This window comes from Anomalospiza imberbis, chromosome 5 (genome assembly GCF_031753505.1).
Source record: "Anomalospiza imberbis isolate Cuckoo-Finch-1a 21T00152 chromosome 5, ASM3175350v1, whole genome shotgun sequence".
Classification (NCBI taxonomy): Eukaryota; Metazoa; Chordata; class Aves; order Passeriformes; family Viduidae; genus Anomalospiza; species Anomalospiza imberbis.
The window spans coordinates 70,698,673-70,715,321 of NC_089685.1; the positions used below are offsets into that span (position 1 = coordinate 70,698,673).

The 16,649-nt window shown below is 39.3% G+C and overlaps 1 protein-coding gene across 1 annotated transcript in view; it reads right to left on the minus strand.

Moving 5' to 3' along the window:
* The window catches only part of PIK3C2G (phosphatidylinositol-4-phosphate 3-kinase catalytic subunit type 2 gamma), a 188,095-nt gene that overhangs the window by 87,966 nt on the left and 83,480 nt on the right, over window positions 1-16,649 (minus strand).

The following is a 16,649-nucleotide window of genomic DNA, read 5'->3' on the forward strand; positions in this document are numbered from 1 at the left end:
ATTGAATGAGTTACACCACAGTACTTTGGTAACTTTACTTTGTTGGTTCTTTTTTTTTAGTTGTGCTGGTTTTATCTGGGGTAGATATTATTTTCTTCCCAGTAGCTGGTATGAGGCTGTGTTTTGGATTTGTGTTGGAAACAGATGATAATTCAGATGATTTAGTTATTGTTGAGCAGTGTTTGAAGAGCCAAGGCCTTTTCTGCTCTTCACCCCAGCCCACAAGTGAGTGGACTGGGGGTGCACAAAAAGTTGGAAAGCCAGGACAGCTGAGCCCAGCTGACCAAAGGGATGTACCAGACCATAGGGATCATGCTCAGCAAACAAAGATGGGGAAGAAGAAGGAAGGGGGAAAATTTGGGGGGAGGGTGTTTGTCTTCCCAAGTCACCAAGGTGTGATGTTATTATTGAACACCTGCCTGACCATGGGATGTGGTGAATGAATTCCTCATTCCATGTTGCTCATGTGCAACAGCTTTTGCTTTACCTGTTTAAATGTCCTTATCTCAGTCCATGAATTTTCTCACTTTCCTAATTCTCTGCCCCATCCCACTGCAGGGGACAGTGAGTCAGTGGCTGTGTGGGGCTTGCTCGCCATCTGGGGTTACCCCATGACATTAATATACTAACACAGAAATAGCTTCAGGGAGAAAACTGAAATTCTCTTTCTACAAGGTCATTAAGGCCGCTCATAACAGGAGCAGTTCCAGATTTTATTCATACATTCTGAGCCAGATCTTTACTTTCTAATCCTAGAATTTTCAGATTACTTTTTTTTTTTTTTAATGACTCTGGGCATGGAAAAGGAAGAGTTTGGTTTAGGGGGGTGGGGAAATAGGATAAGACACTGACATTGTTTTTCAAATATCATGACATTTAAAAGAACTTGTTCTGCAGAGCTGTTAATTTTCCTATTTGCTGTGCATTCAGTTACAAGAATTTGCTTTGTTGAACAATGTCTACATTCAAAGCTGTTCTCTTTCAAGCAGAGTCTCAGATTTTTAGAGAAAAAGTGCTCAGATGTCAACAGCAGCGGAAGGATGTTTGAGATTTGATATATTTCAAACTCAAGGGGAGTTAATGTTTCTTTTAAGGCTGCATCCCTTCTACTTCTCTGGAAGAACCTGTCTGTAGATCCACTGTGTTTTAAGCACAGGTAGCACAGATACAACAAGAACTGATTCCACATTACTTCCTGACATGTCTGTCTTCTGGATCTTTGCTTTCATCACTGCTGTAGCTAGCAGACCAGCTTATCTTATTTTCCCAATATCTATCAAAGGGAACTTTATTGAAATCAGTGCCTAACAGGAACAGGGAGGAAACATGAGCCACAGCAGGCACTGCTGTGTTTCAGCAATCCTGGTAGCTCAGTGTAATTACAAGACCTCTCATATCTGACAGAGTGTGCTTTCTGCAAGGTGTTGAGCCTCCTTTTGCTGTGTGGCAGCTCAATGCTGCACAACAACAAAGGATGCAGGGATCAGACCGTGGGATCACAGTGCTCTGTTAGCTCTGTGCCTCTACCTGGGTGACTTTGTCAATAGAATGACTGGAGACAGCTTTCAAAGTGGCCTCACGAGGACATGCGGTCCCTTAGGCTTCAAAAACAACTCGTTTGTTTTCAGGGAATAGGAGAGAGAAAATCAGAGCTTTCAGTGGGGGAGTCTTTAGAGTCCAAATCACACTTTTTCATCTTTTCATGATTCTGACTCCTTTAAGGGAGAAATCTCTTCACATTACTGCTCTCCTTATGCATAAGGCTACTCTGCAATCTTTTCCAAATAAGATGACAGCTACTAGGTTTTAATTTAATTAAAAGAGAGGTGACCATGAAAGATGGTGACAGGAAGGAAGAAAAAGCATTTACATGGTAAAGAAGAATATTTTAACTTCATACCTTTTGTAGGCTGGTTTTATTTCTTCCTCTCTGGTTTTATTTTTCTTCCTCTTTTCTTGGCCTCTATTAATTTTTTGCTCCTTCTTATACATAGCAATAGTATCTCTTGCAAAGGTAGGAGAGCAGAGATGGAAATAACTTTAGATTTCTCCTTTTCAAATACTGGTCTGGATCTGATTTTCCTTCCATTTCACTGCTTTATTGCCCCCAAATATTGGCTTTGTAAATAGAGAAGTGGGAATTTGAAGTTAAGCTCATGTACCAAGGAAAGCTTGCTGTAAGATATTAGTAAGAGAAAAGCTTTCTTTTTTAGATGGCCCCAGGGTATTTTCCTAGTCGACAGCTGGCCTAGTTACCATGGAAAACAGAAGAGCTGGAGGACAGGCACAGTAGGAAAATGAGGCAGAGACTTACATGAAATTGGGCTGGCTGGCTTGGTTTGCAGAGGCTTGCTGAAATTAATCTCACTTCAGACACCTTGCTGCCCTCTCATTGCTGGGAGTAGACATAGAGTCTCATCTAGGTTTAAAAGTCCATCTCAGCTCTGCTGAGACATGTTCAGCTGTGGGACCAGATCTGAAAAAACTTTTGAATCAAATAAAACCCCTTTTAATGAACCCCTAAGCAAGAAGGTGTTGCTTTCTTAAGCTTTTACCAAGGAAATCTCACGTCATCCTCTTCAGATCAAACTGAGATTTAACCTTGGGGTTAAAATCCATAGGTTTCCATGACAGAAGAATTTAAGGCAGATATACGAAGGGAAGCCCATCCTGAATTTTACTTGATAGGTAACCTTGGCAAAATTATTTTATTTCTCTGCGCTTCTGTTTTCTTTGTCAAAAGAGGAGAGATTTATTTCTCATAGGCTCTCCACAGAATGCTGTGTTTGTTTCTAAGATGCTCTTATGCCAGAGGTAAATGCCATGGCAAAAAGGTCTTTTTAATAACATTGTCACCTTCTTTCCATGTGGGAACATATTTTGCCAGCATCTTTCAATCATATGGGAGAAAATAACAGCCCCAGGCAGATTTTTTCCTCATAAGAAAACAGAATTAAGATTCAGCTGTTTTGATAAAAAGTCCAGGTGTGGTTCCAAGATTCACAATCACATTTGTGGAAGTATTATTGCAGCAAGCAGATGTCATATTTCCATATGTCCTGAGTCAGGTAAAGAGTGGAGCAAGCTCTCCAGGGGCAGTCACTGCATTGGCAGAATAAATATAGATCAGCCATCTGACACAGAATGCTCCTGAGACTTTGAAGCTCCCTGGCTCTGCTGTTGGCATCTTTCTCACCCTGAGTGCTGTCCTTGTGCTCAGTCCTTGTGAGGATGCAGCTGGGTGGAGGACTGAGATGCAGAGCTCCCGTCTTTCCTCTCCTCTCCTACCATATCCGTGCTCTGTGAATGCCCCTCAATCAGCCACACTTCATCAAAATGTGCACTCTGCTGACAGACCAAAAACCTGTGCATGCCAAAAATTAATATGGGTAAATGCCATGTTTTCCCTACCAACAATACACATGGGGTGGCAGCCATGGGTGAGCCAGGCAAATCATTGTTTAAATCACCTTTAAATTGCTGGTCTGAAAACTCCTAATAACAAAGCTGGGCAACAGCCGAAGACAGCACGTGTCAGCTTTGAATTGATGCAAAAAAAAGATTTAAAATGGGGCATCCTTTGAATGAGGCTCCATTTCCATGACCAAGCAATGTCCCTCTGAGTGACACACACAGCAAAGCACTGACAGGTCAGGAATATTTGCCACTGTGGCCACTTTGACAGACTGCCCTATCCACAAATGGGACCTGAGGGCTGTGTCAGTCACTCAAAAGCTGGTGCCTATTAGAAAAGTTTAATTAAATTAAAGTGCTTCTCCTGATAGAAATCATCACACCCAATGTATGACATTGTGGAGCAGGTTAAGCAGAAGAATAAATACTGACTTTTAATACCACACTCAATATAAGGAAATGCTACAGAAATGTCGAAATCTTGTTTACTGTGTGACCTTCTCCATGCCCAGTGCTCACAGGATAATTATTGCAAATGGCAGAGCCTTTTTTTCCCAGACAGAGCCCCACTTCCCTTGCTGAAGAGCAAACAAGGTTTTTCTTCAGTTAAAAATGTATATATAATGTGTTACAACACTCATGATGAGGGACTGTTCTTTCAGTTAATCCAAGCCAATGAATTTGACTGTGGAAATCCCTGTTCAGTCCCTTCTTCATTAGCCAAGATGGCAGCTGCCACACTAAAGCTAATGAGCCTGATTAATATCAATTCAGTAAATTAATTTTTTTTTCCCAGACATCAGATAATTTTGTACTAATCCAGACATTTATACCGATTTAATATCAGCTGACATAACATAATTTCTCATTTAACACTAATTGAAAACTACTGGTTTCTTATTCTAAAGAGTATTTGTTGTCACTTGTAATTTATGGCTTTTTATAAAGCGATCTTTCAAAAAATATCATCAGTGAATGTTATGTTTTCTGCCTACCTGCAGAAACTTTATATGTAAGCATGTGACTGGTGATGTGGGCAGAACGGAATAATCAAGTAATTTCTCTTAAAGGTATTGATTTTAACAACTTTTCTTCATATTTTCCATTGTATATTTGTAAAAGGACTGAGAGAAACAAATGAAAGAACTCTCAAATGAAAGAACAAAAGAAAAAACTCTCCATTTAAGCAGTGTTGAACTCAGCCCATCTAACTTTTTTTTTTCCCTTCTAAATAATTTTGGGTCTGTTCAGCTTGCCTTCAGGCTTGGTGAACACCATGACACTGTCTCAGCTGATAATGACCTGTGTGGAACCCTACAGAAAGGTATTGGTGAAAGCCTCCACCCAGGAGATGGAACCTACTACAAAACTGGTTATTTGGAAAACACTCATTCTCAATCCTCCCAAAGGTAAGTGTTGGATTAAGCCTTTTTCTGACCCAGAGATGGGGCAACTGAGAGGCATTTTAAAAACTTTTATTCTAGTTCAGTCTCATGTGAAGGGTGAGACAATACAGATGTTATAATTCATGCCATCACAATCAGAAACTAATTATTTCTTAATTACAATACTTTATAAGCATTTCTTGGTTTATCAACTTTTGCCGTGCTATGCTGTAAATGCCTTAAAGCCAATCATCTAAGATTACCCCTCGTGGGTCCTACTACAATACAGCTTTCATAGTTCTATTTCTTCAAAGTGTCCAGTCTTATTTGCAAAACCATCCTTTGAAACTTGTTTCTAGCTCCATTTCTCTCTCAGCAATGTCTGTCCTATTCCATGGCATTTCTAAGTCAGCATTTCTTATCTCAAAGTTTACATACAGATACATATGATGTAAACCTTCTGTCAGGCTTTGAAAATTCTCTACAAATCCATTTCCCGCTGGTAAGAGCACCCTTTCTGCAAGTCCTTATCTAAGGAGTGTCCTGCTGACTCCAGTGGAAACAGAATCAGTAAAGCAAAGTAGCCACAGGATTCCTTTGCAATGCACAGAAGCGAGTCACTGATGTCAGCAGGGACCTTTGCAGGTCCCCTGGTCTGGCCCCTGCTCTAATCAGAGCTAGCTCTGATCGTGGATGGGCTGTTCAGAGGGCAGCAGGGTGGGAGAGCTCCTGGGATGGCAGAGGGAACAGCAGTGCAACTTGACTGGATGATGATGGGTCCCCAGAACACGAGGAGTATCAAGAGACACGTCCCAGCAACAGGCAGGCCTGTCATTTGGCCAGGAACATGAATAAGTGTGCCAGGAGCTGCTTTTCTAAGTTATGTCACCTTTCTGTTTGAAGTGTCACTCCGCTCTGTCCCATCAGCCATGGAAACTGGAGGGCAATCTCTGGCAAGCACATCAAGCCAGGGCCCAGCTGTCACAGGAACAGCAAATATTTCAAAATTCCTGTGAGATGGATTAATTTTAGGGTAGGAACAAAGAATCCACATTACTCTTTACACTGACTAGACCATGTCTGTCAGAACTACCCTCATGTATAAAATAGCAGAGATTGGGGTTTTGCCTATGGCACTGCCTGGACAAAATTCTGAGTTTGCAGTGCACAAAATGTGAGTGCTCCATCCTCTGAAGGAACAGCTGAATATTCACCACTCTTTGGCTCCCAGCCCTTCAGGTTCTCAGGGAAGTTATGTCAAAGTTCAGTCTGCCTCGGGATTTGTGGGAAGCAATCAAGCACGAGTCTCCAGGGGCTTTTCCAAAAGGAAACTTGATGTCTGTCTGTGTTCTAGAATCAGTAATTGAGGCTGAGGCAGAAGCACAGGGAGGTTACATTTCCAGGCACAAGGGTCTTCAAGGGAACCATATGGCAATGTAGGAATCCAAATTACACTATCCAGGAAGGGCAGAGAAGCAGCACAGGTTATACTTGGGAATAATGCTTTTGTATGGAACTCATTCTAGATCTCCCAGTTCTCTTGGGAAGTCACCTGAATCTAAACTTAACTGCTGGTAAAAGGTATCATTAGAACACAGCAGATCTACAGTACTACTTATGTCTGCTCTCCTCTTGCTTTCCTGCACCCTTCCTCCTATAAAAATATTTTGCTTGCTATCCTTTATTCCCTCAGTGAATAATTACTCTTTGCTCCTTTGCCTGCTTATTTTAATTTTATTTATAAAGCATATTTTGTGTTGCTTCAATCAGTGCCACACTTTGTTGCAAACACTGGGAACATCATGGCAATTCCCTCCTTTCCCAAACCAGTGAACACTGCTCAGGCTTCTGTTTCTGGGAGAAGATTTGGGATCTTGAAGCAGAATAGGCAGAAGTGTTTTCAGAGCAGGTGGAGGGAATTCCCAGTTCCAGCCCTTCCCACTGCCAGAGTCATGCTACTTTGCACATTACATCCTCTACCCACTTCCAAGGGAATCTAGATGAATCTTGGGAATGAAGTGGAAGGAGGCCTAGGGGGAACAGTTATTTTAATTTCACAGGATGACAGACTGTGAACAATTGCTGGGGGAGGCTGAACATGAAAACCGAGCACTTATGTAAGGGGAAAAAGAATAAATTTTTTAATCTACTTGGATATAAGCCTTGCTACACAAGCTAGAAAAATCAAGTGTAAGAAGCATAAAACAGGATTTTATCAGGAGATACGCTGAAGGTGGCTTTGCTGTTTACACTGAAATACTCAAGAGTCACCCTTTATGTCTAAGGATTTGAACTCTACAAACCACTTACTAGATAAGGAAGGAAATCTCATTTTGTGAAAGAGGGAGGGTGCTGGTTTGAAAGGATCACCCACCTGTGTATGTGCCAGTGTTCCTCTACTCAAATAAACACTTACTTTTATTACTATGTTATATTATTATAATACCTGTACTACCTTCAATACTGCCAAAAGATAATGGCTTTATTTCCACGTCAACAGAACCCTCACCACTCTAGAGCTGCTCCACTGTGCTGTGCTTGCACAGCTTGCAACCATTTTTGAGCCAGCAAGCACTCAGCCAGAATGTTATTTTTCTACTGCCCACCAAGACCCGTCCCCTGTTACCTCTTTACCAACTAAAAAAAAAGGATTTTTTTGTCTTTAACATGTATTATTCACTATATATATATTTTTTTATACAGCTTTCTAGTAGTACAACAAACTATCAACTCCCAAAACTATCACCAATTAGTTCTTTTTATCAAGCATGAAAAAAACTACAAACAGCCTCTTCTAAAGCATCACTTCAGTAATAAAAAAACAAAACAACCCTGAACCAGAAAAAAACCTGAGTAGAAAAAAAGGAATGAAAATGAACAAATTTGTATTCACCATTTAAAATCTTCAGTGGAGGTAATTTGTACTAGCTCTTTGAAAGATAGACAAATGAAAAACAATAGCTACTCCAGCACTGAGGCTTTGATCAAATTTACAAACAAATAATTTCCCATATATATGCTGCCAGCAGTTTATGCCACTTAAAACCCACACTCCACTTCATAACACTTTTTTTTAAAACTTCTTTTAAATTTTTTTTTCCTTAACATAAGGTTTTCCTTCAAGTAACAGCCAGCAGTGAGCAGCAGCCAGGCAACACACTGCAGAGGTGAGATACCAGTGGTATTTCAAAAATTACTATGCCTAAAAGATGGTGTGTTTTCAAGCTAAGAAATAAGACAGCCAAAATTAACACCAAAAGAGGAAGATGTACCTGAAATAACAAACTTTGCATTCGGGATTTTCTTCAAACATGCATTGCCCCTCCTCTAAGTTGAGTTGGAAGCATGCTGGTCACTTGCTTTAGAATGGATGGGATGGTTTGTGACCATGGAGAGGGGAAGGTAAATTGTTCAAGAAACAGCTCAATGTGGCACTCACTGGGTTACCTCAGCCACAACTCTCTGCTTTGCCAGCTCTAGTGACATGCAGAAGAATTAAGAATACTTTTTGACACGCCATCTGAATGTTTCCACCTAAGCTCCATGTTTCTCTGAAAAAAAAAAAGTCAGCAAAAAACTCCTTGCAGCTTTACATTACTCTGTCAGCCAACCACCATTGATGCAATATTGTGATAACTTATCTCTGAATGCTTTTAAACAGGAATAAAGGCCTTTTGGAGAGAAAAAAAAATCAGTTCTTGTAGCCTGATTTTCTTTCTGAAACAAAAAATAATGTGCTGAACTTTACTAAACAGTATCCTGCGTATTGGACAGACACCACAGAGAAAGCTGAAGGACAATTCAGCTTTCTGTCTTTTGACAGAGATGCCTATGGCTTGTATGAACCTTTGGAAGAATTTTACAGGCTTTAGATTTGGAAGGAATCTTAATTCTTACAGATTTACTGGTCACTTTCTGTTGTTTAGTTCAAGGGTCCAACATCCTCAGTTCCAACCAGGTGGGCTCTTTGCCAAGAAAGCACTGAGGGAGACAGTGTGCGACAAGCGTCCCTTGAACAATTCTCTTGTTTAAAAGGAGGTTATTACAGCATCACAGCAACGTTGTTCAAGCAAAAGAGCCAAAGACAACTCATCTGACAGCTCTTTCTGTCCTCTCTCAAATGGTTTTTAATTTGGTCACCATCCAAATGACATCATTCTGATTACAGACTAATATACCATTGAAAATGGGTGAGCATTCTGAAAGCAATTAATATTCAGGGACATATTTTCAAGCAGCAAAGGCTTTATGAGCTTAATCCTGAAATAGTTATCATCTGCAAACACCTAAAAATACTGAGTTATAATAAGTCTGCACTGTTATCCTGACAGGACCTTTTATCAATCCTTACTCTCTCCTGCCCAGAAATATTACCTTTTATTCTAGCTTAATTATTTATTAATTTAAATAAATAAATACTACTATTATTTAAAAATATGTTAATAATTATATTTGGGTTTACATTAGGGAATTCTTTTCTAAGAAAAATTACCCAAAAACTGAAGAGAAATTACAAAGTAATTTTCTGCTAAATCATGCCCTGATGTAACATATTCAACAATGTCTAATTCATGATTCTATTTCTTCTAATGTCTCAGTTATTTAGGCAAAGGTCCAAGATCCAGTTTTCATGCTGGTGGAGAGTGATGACTAACCCTAGAAATATTAACCACAGAAAACACACAACTGACAGCAACATTAAGCCTCCCAATAACTCATTACATTGGATGTCCTGTAACCACTTGAAGCCTCTCTGTTTATTCATATTTTTCCTTGAAGTTCTCACTGCCAGTGTTCAGAAATAGGAATGATTTACAAAACTCCAGCCTGTCAGACCAGGCTGTGATCAACAGCCTAACTATAAATGAGTACTCCAAACACACCAGTCCAAGGAAATCAGGGCCTGAACTGCATTTATTCAAGTCATGAGGCAGAAACTTTGTGTTTCAAAAAAAATTGATTGAAAACAATGCTCTGAAGTAGCTCAAGACAAATTTTGTCAGAAATTGGTTCAAACAGCTATTGTTAAAACACGAAACTTGCTAAGCTGCAAAGAATAAAAGACCTATAACAGAGTAGACTTCTAAAATGTTTTACATAATGTGATGCAATTTTGAAACATCTGCAGACTCATTTTGAGTACAGTAATTGACATTTCTAGCAAAACAAAAGTTTCAAACAGAGGAAAGAAATGCAATTGTTTTTTTTCCAAATGCTCCCAAAGCGTACCGCCTGAAAGTGAAATCATGAAATGCAACTAAATTAAAACTTTTTTAGATACTACATCTGAAAAGTTTGTGGTGAGGCATCTTCTCCCAGTATTTCACCTGGGTACTGAGAATCAGGAGCACCTGGGCTGCAGAGGCAGCGTTTCACCAGTGAAACACAGCACCAGCTGCTCAGCTGAGAGTCACAGGAGATGCTCCCCATGCTGCTCACTTTCCAGCTGAGGCTTTGTCTCTCCAAAATCCTTAGCATCTGCAAACTGGGAAATTTGCATCATCCCTAAATTGCAGGTGCTGTTATTTATGATTTGGACAACTCAGATCATTGAGGTTGGCCACTCAGTATGGGCCTAAAGAAAATTTCCGTGTAGAGAAACTACCTCTATGATTAGATTCAGGCATCTTTTTCTAGTAGCTTTTCACAATATATACCAAAAAAATCAAAAATAATTCCACATCCTTCAAATTCGTGATTGAAAATTACCCATGTGAAGCGACAGAGCTAGGTGAACGTTTTCTCAAAAAATTTCCTTACTTATTACTACTCTGCTTTACACCCCCAAATGCCCCTCTGGGACAAGCAAAGATGACATGAGGCACCCATCAGGAAAGATTTTGGCTCCCTGTTTTGTCCTTGAAAGAAGCAACAATAAAACGGTTTTAAATGGGAAAATAAGGAAGAAAGGCACAGAAGTAACCAGACAGGTCCTAGGCAAAAGCAGAAGCTGAGCATTGGTGTGGATATTTGATTTTTAGTGTCTTGTGCATTGTAGAGTCCTGGGTTTTCTGTTGCATGGTAGTAATAAACCTGTGTCCAAGAATTTCTCTATAAAATTTTTGTCAGTACAAGAGCTTTCTGCTTTCTGCTAACAAAGCATTTGACTACTGATATTAATTCCCACAGTCAGTATGGGAGACACCATACCACCAACCACACCCAGCAACACTGAAAGACACCTTTTCTGACCTGGTCAGCATCATCTTTGGCTCTGCAGTGACACTCCTAAAGCTTATATGAGCCCTTCCTGAAAAAGCAGGAGACGGGCCAGACCTACTGGTTGAGAGGCCAGGCAGGCAGAACCAACAGAAACAATCTCTCATCCCACCTGAGACCTTCATATGCTGCTGGAATGCAAATAATAAACGAAAAAAAGGCAAAAAAACCTGCACAGACCCCTGCTCTGAGTCCCTCTCTGCTCACCCAGGGGAGTCACTGCAGCCCATGACATCCCAGCAGCAGAGACATGAGAGCACCACCAGGCTCTGTGCAATCCTTCCTACAGGGCAGATCCAAGAGGCAAACCCATCTTTCATGCTCAGCCGCGTTTCTGGAGGGCTTGGGACAGATAGAACTTGAAGCTCGTGGGGAGTTTTCTGGCACAGCTGAAAAACCAGATTTGTCAGCTCCAGAATTTTTAACCGCAAAAGGAGCCAAGTGCAAAATAAATCAGACAAGCTATGTTTGGAAAAACAATGCACTAAAAACTTTTTTCCTTAGTGCTACCTTATAAATCATGAAGCAGCTAAAAGAATTAAAGCTTTTCAGAGCTCCGTCCCCTCTACCAGTTTATCTGTGCAGTTCGAAGTAGGTTCAGTTGTGCACATACACAGCGGTGTGTTTTTTCATTACAGTAACATGCACTAATAACTGGCATTTACAGACTTTTTATGCTTCACTTGACAACATTAATCCTCCCTGAATATGACTTTTAGCATGGAATTTCCTTTGTTCCAAAGGTGGGACACACAGAGTTATCTCTGTGTTCAGTAACTTATTTAGTGCTGCTGAATATTTGCCCGCACCAATAAAATTAATGATGCTTCACTCCATGCTCACACTGATCACCAGGGTACCTCACCTCTTCCCTTTTGTGCTTGCGCTGGATTTGGAAAAACACCCAGCATTCCTTGATTGCTGGACATTCAGGAGCACATGCACTCCACTAAGAATCATTAAGATAATTAAAACCAGACACAACTATGTTATTTATGTCCTTTGTCAATGACTCATCAGATTTTCTCATATTCACTAAATTACAACAAGGCATAACCTGGTGCTTTATTATTTTTTAAACAGATTTCTTTTTAAAAATATGTAATTTTTAACAGTGTGGAAAACTTAACTCTCTCTTTATATTTTAAATGTTATAATGCCATACTTAGATTCTTTGTTAACTTTTCCCAGTCGTGTTTTCAATTTGATTTTTTAATTCTTTGGAATTTATTTCTGTTTTCCTTTTTGTTCGAATTTTGAAAGTTTAAGTTGTGGTCTTGCCCCACAGTCCTCTAATTCTCCAGCTAGCACCTCCTTTTATCAATTCCAGCTGAGGTCAAAGCCAGTTCACTCATCTGTCTTTAGAGACAGCAAAAAGTGACCCTAAAATACTAAGGTTTTTTTAATTAACATCTAAAATATGTTTAATTAAATGTAAGATATGGTTTTGTTGATTTAAATTTACCATTTTCTCAATATACCATTTTCTCAATATACCATTTTCTCACTGAGTCTGTAACTACTAATGGTCAAACCCAACAGTTGTTACTTGTTCATAACAATCTCTTTATTCCATTTGCCATCATCTTTTTCTAAAACTGTAGTCTGAGAAAATGGAAAGTCTGTAAATTAGGAAACAAAATAATTATCTGTCTGTTGTGCAAGGCAATAACCCAAGGCCCACACAGCCAATAATGAAGCACTCAGCACAGAAGTTGGCTGAATCATTATCTGACACTAATAATGCTCTAATGGTGTTATTTACTAGACCCTTAAGTAGCTAAAGAAAAAAAAAAATAAAGGTCTCCAAATAATTGGTGTTACATAAACAAGAATTCTGGTTTCAGAACTAGAATCCCAAGGCCTGATCTATGGCTGAGGTTCTCTGCAGTCCAAAACATAACAATCACATCAAGGACTCTGAATTCCAATGACGTTCACAATCACCACTTAGCTGAATCAAAAATATCCTTGGACTGGGTATTCTTGTACAGGTTCAAAGTTACACATATGATTAATTTTTTTTTAATTGTGCTCAGTAAAAAGGACCAAATTAATGCAAAAACAAGAACAGGCATCTTTTGTGTTTACATTCCTGTCATTTAAATGGGCTGGGGTTTTCAGCCTGCTCTGCACAGCTATTTGGGAAGTTCATTTCATAATTAGCAGACTCAATAACTTCTGACTGTCAGACAAGGATAAGATAATGCAGGGAGAAAAAGATCTGGAGGATGGTCATCTGTTTAATGTTCAGATAATTAAGAGTGTTGGACAAATGAGTATCTGCTTGATTTATTCCTTCTTTTGAACACTTTAAGTAAATTATGGTTAACACAGACCAGTTTTGACGGTTAAAAATGTATTTCCTTTCAGAAAATATGAGGCAATTGTTCCAATGCTAGAGTTCTGAATGAAACAGTGGTAATGATTTTGGAGAAGAAGGTATTGAGGTACAAACCTCCCAAGAGCAGAAAATGTAACTGGGGTCTTTTTAAACTTTTATACATGCTATGTTCTTTTTGCTTCTTATAGTTCTCTTTCTTTATATATAGAAAAAAAAATAGGTTCTAGCCATAAAATCAATAGTCTGATTTACATTGTTTCCAGTGTGCTGGATTCCACCAAGTTCCTTTTTAATCTCATATTCTTACATTTCTACAAGATGTGGACTTGGAAAAGATAGAAGACTACTCCCTTTTCTCTTGTCAGTCAACCTGCAGTTCAGAAATGCCAAAAACTGTGAAAGTTCTCTAAAGTTTAAGTGACTTAGAAGACAAGCTACAAAAGGGCATTTTGTCTTCAGCAGGGTTTTCACCTGACTTTTCCTTTCCTTGAGCTAAGCAAACCAGGTTCTCAGGAATTCACAAACAATCCCAACTCTTCCATGACGATGGTGCTGGTCCTCAGCACCACCTTCAAGCAGCTGCCACAGATCCTGGAGGACATTTCCCCCCGTTATTCAATCTTCCTGTGGAAGGCAACCATCTGTGAAACATTCTCCTGGCCACCTGCTGCCCCAGCCAGCTGTTCCGACGCCACGCTGCAGCTGCCACCTGTGACAACAGCTAAAAGCCAAAAACACTCCAGCAAGAGGGGAAACCAGCTGGCAGGACGCCAGGTGGATTAAAACTCCAGCACAAAAGCTGACAAAAACCCACCTGAGTGTGAAACATCAAGTAGCAAGGGGAAAAGCACTGGCTTTCAGCAAGCAGAAGGGCCCAAAAGGGCTCAGCAGGTTTCTTTGTGCTTGGCTAAAACCAGTTTAATAACTTGTCACCATGGCTCCAGGGAATGGGGAAACTTGCTCCAGCCTTCTTGCCTGCCAGGAGCTCTGGTGGGACTAGCATCAGAGAGAATGCCTGGAAGGTAGTGGGATCGTTCTCCATGTCTCACGGACATTGGGAAGTCCTGAAATAAGACTACAATGGAATTTAAGTGGTACATGACTCCAGTGCTGGCACAGTATGCACAGGCAAATTTTAGCCTCCCTGGGAAGGCATTCAGAAGTACAATGAGGAGGTAAAACACTGATGGATGCAATGGCCCAGATTCCTCAAGAATTTGGAGAAGGGAAGACACAAATGAAAAGAGAAAACCTAAACATCCAAACAGGCTGTAAGATCCTTCCCATTCTCAAGAGCAGAATTAATGGAACAAATCTGCAATGGATACAAGCAAAGAACAGACTGAAACTATCCTGACTGATACCAGCTGAAGATATGTTCCAAGAATGAAAATTCTCTCTCTTCTGTCTACTTTTGCTGATTCCTGCCCCATAATTTTTAAATAAAATCTTCAGACAAACTTATTGCTGCTTGATGAAAAGAAATTAAAAATTTGCTATCCAATCTTAGTACAAAAAAGTGATGAAATGGTACACCATTGTTAGGTAGCTGCTTGTCTCTGATCTGCAGGGAAATTGAGTCAATTTGAAATAATTGACATTTTATTATAAATAGTATTTGTCATTAAAATAAGTTGTAGTGTCCACAGTCACCACCTTTCTAGTAATTTCTAAATTTACAATAGTATTGCAAAACATGGAAGTTCAAATCAGTTGAATTTTCCCCTGTGGCTCTGAAACAACTTCAGCAGTTTTCTATATTGCATTAGCCTTCTTTTCCAAGTTTTATTTTGGGCAGGTACAGTGTGCACATTGTTGTATTATTTCACAGTATTTGTATTGTAATGTCACTCATTACAATTAAAATAAAGAAAAAACTTGTTATTAAAGGTTTGGGGTTTTTTTTTAGCAGTCCTTGCTTCTTGATAGCTAATTTGGTAATGAAACAGAACATGACATTTGAGAATAAAATGTAACCTAGTCACGCTTAAAGAAGTTATCTCAGTGTACATGCACACATGTGCTCCCCACATTATTAAATCATTGAACTTCTTTTAAAAGTCTCTTTAGAAAAGAGTGGAAGAAAACCTCTGCTTTCCCTTACTTTAATAATGACTGAAATTCAATTTGTGAAGGAAATACTTTATTAATTATTTAAGACTTTATTAATAAAAGCCACGATATTACTGGTAAACTTTGTAAGTAGAATTTATGGGTTGGGAAACGGTCTTTTAAAATACAGGAGCAGGAATATGAGTAATTACATAAACTGGAACGTTAGGTAGAAGAGAGTTTACTACTGAAGAACAGGGTGGAGCAGAGTAACCAAAAAAACCCTAAAGCGTAGATGGCGAATACAAGCACCAAATTTTAAGAGATGTTTGCTACATTTATGTTCTCAGTTTAGCTAGAAACACATGAACTAAACACTTAAATAAAAGAGGCACCCAGCATGAACAGGGCTACTACCAGCTGAAAGGCAGAGAATACAGGGAGCCTTGAGAAATAACCCACTTGATGTGGATGCAGTTACCCTATACATTAAGCTGTGTATAAAATAAATTTGTTCTGCCACTTTACATTGCACTGTGCCAGATAAACATATATAGTCAGGATGGAATAATTGCTCTATATTACCTAAGGTTATAATATTAGACAGTTTGGGAAAAATTTGGGGAAAATTAGGGATTTGCACTGGGAAGTAAAGAGGAAGAAGACTGTAGACAGTAATTTTTCTTCTGAGAAGAGAGGACTTAAAGAAAACACAGGCAAACTAATGATGTTCCCCTGTCCACTGAACCCTGGATATAATTTCTAATTTCACAGGAAACCTACCAGCTCTGAGGGCATGTTTAAACCTCCAGACTGGATATTTTATATACAGTATGACTAAGTTTAATATTAGTGGAAATTTTCTCAGGCGTATTTCAGGCACTGTCGAAAAATGGCTCGCTAAATGTGGTTCCTCTTTATTTGAAAGATATGCTCATTAAGTGCATTATCCTACCCATTTCAGTAAAACAAACTCATTAATAATTCTGTTTTATCCCCACTAACACTTCCAGAGACCATGGAGGTATGAAGGTATTATTTATGCTCTTCCCAACCCCACACTTCATCAACAGAATGACTACATTTCAAATTGTTTTCTTTCCTTTTCAGGAAGGAAAGCTTTGGTTTAAGGGATCTGAAAATGAAAGCTCAGTTCATCCATCATTACTAAAGATGGGGGAGAAAAAAAAAAACCAGCAAAAACACCACACCAGAGTTTGATTTTCAGATCACAG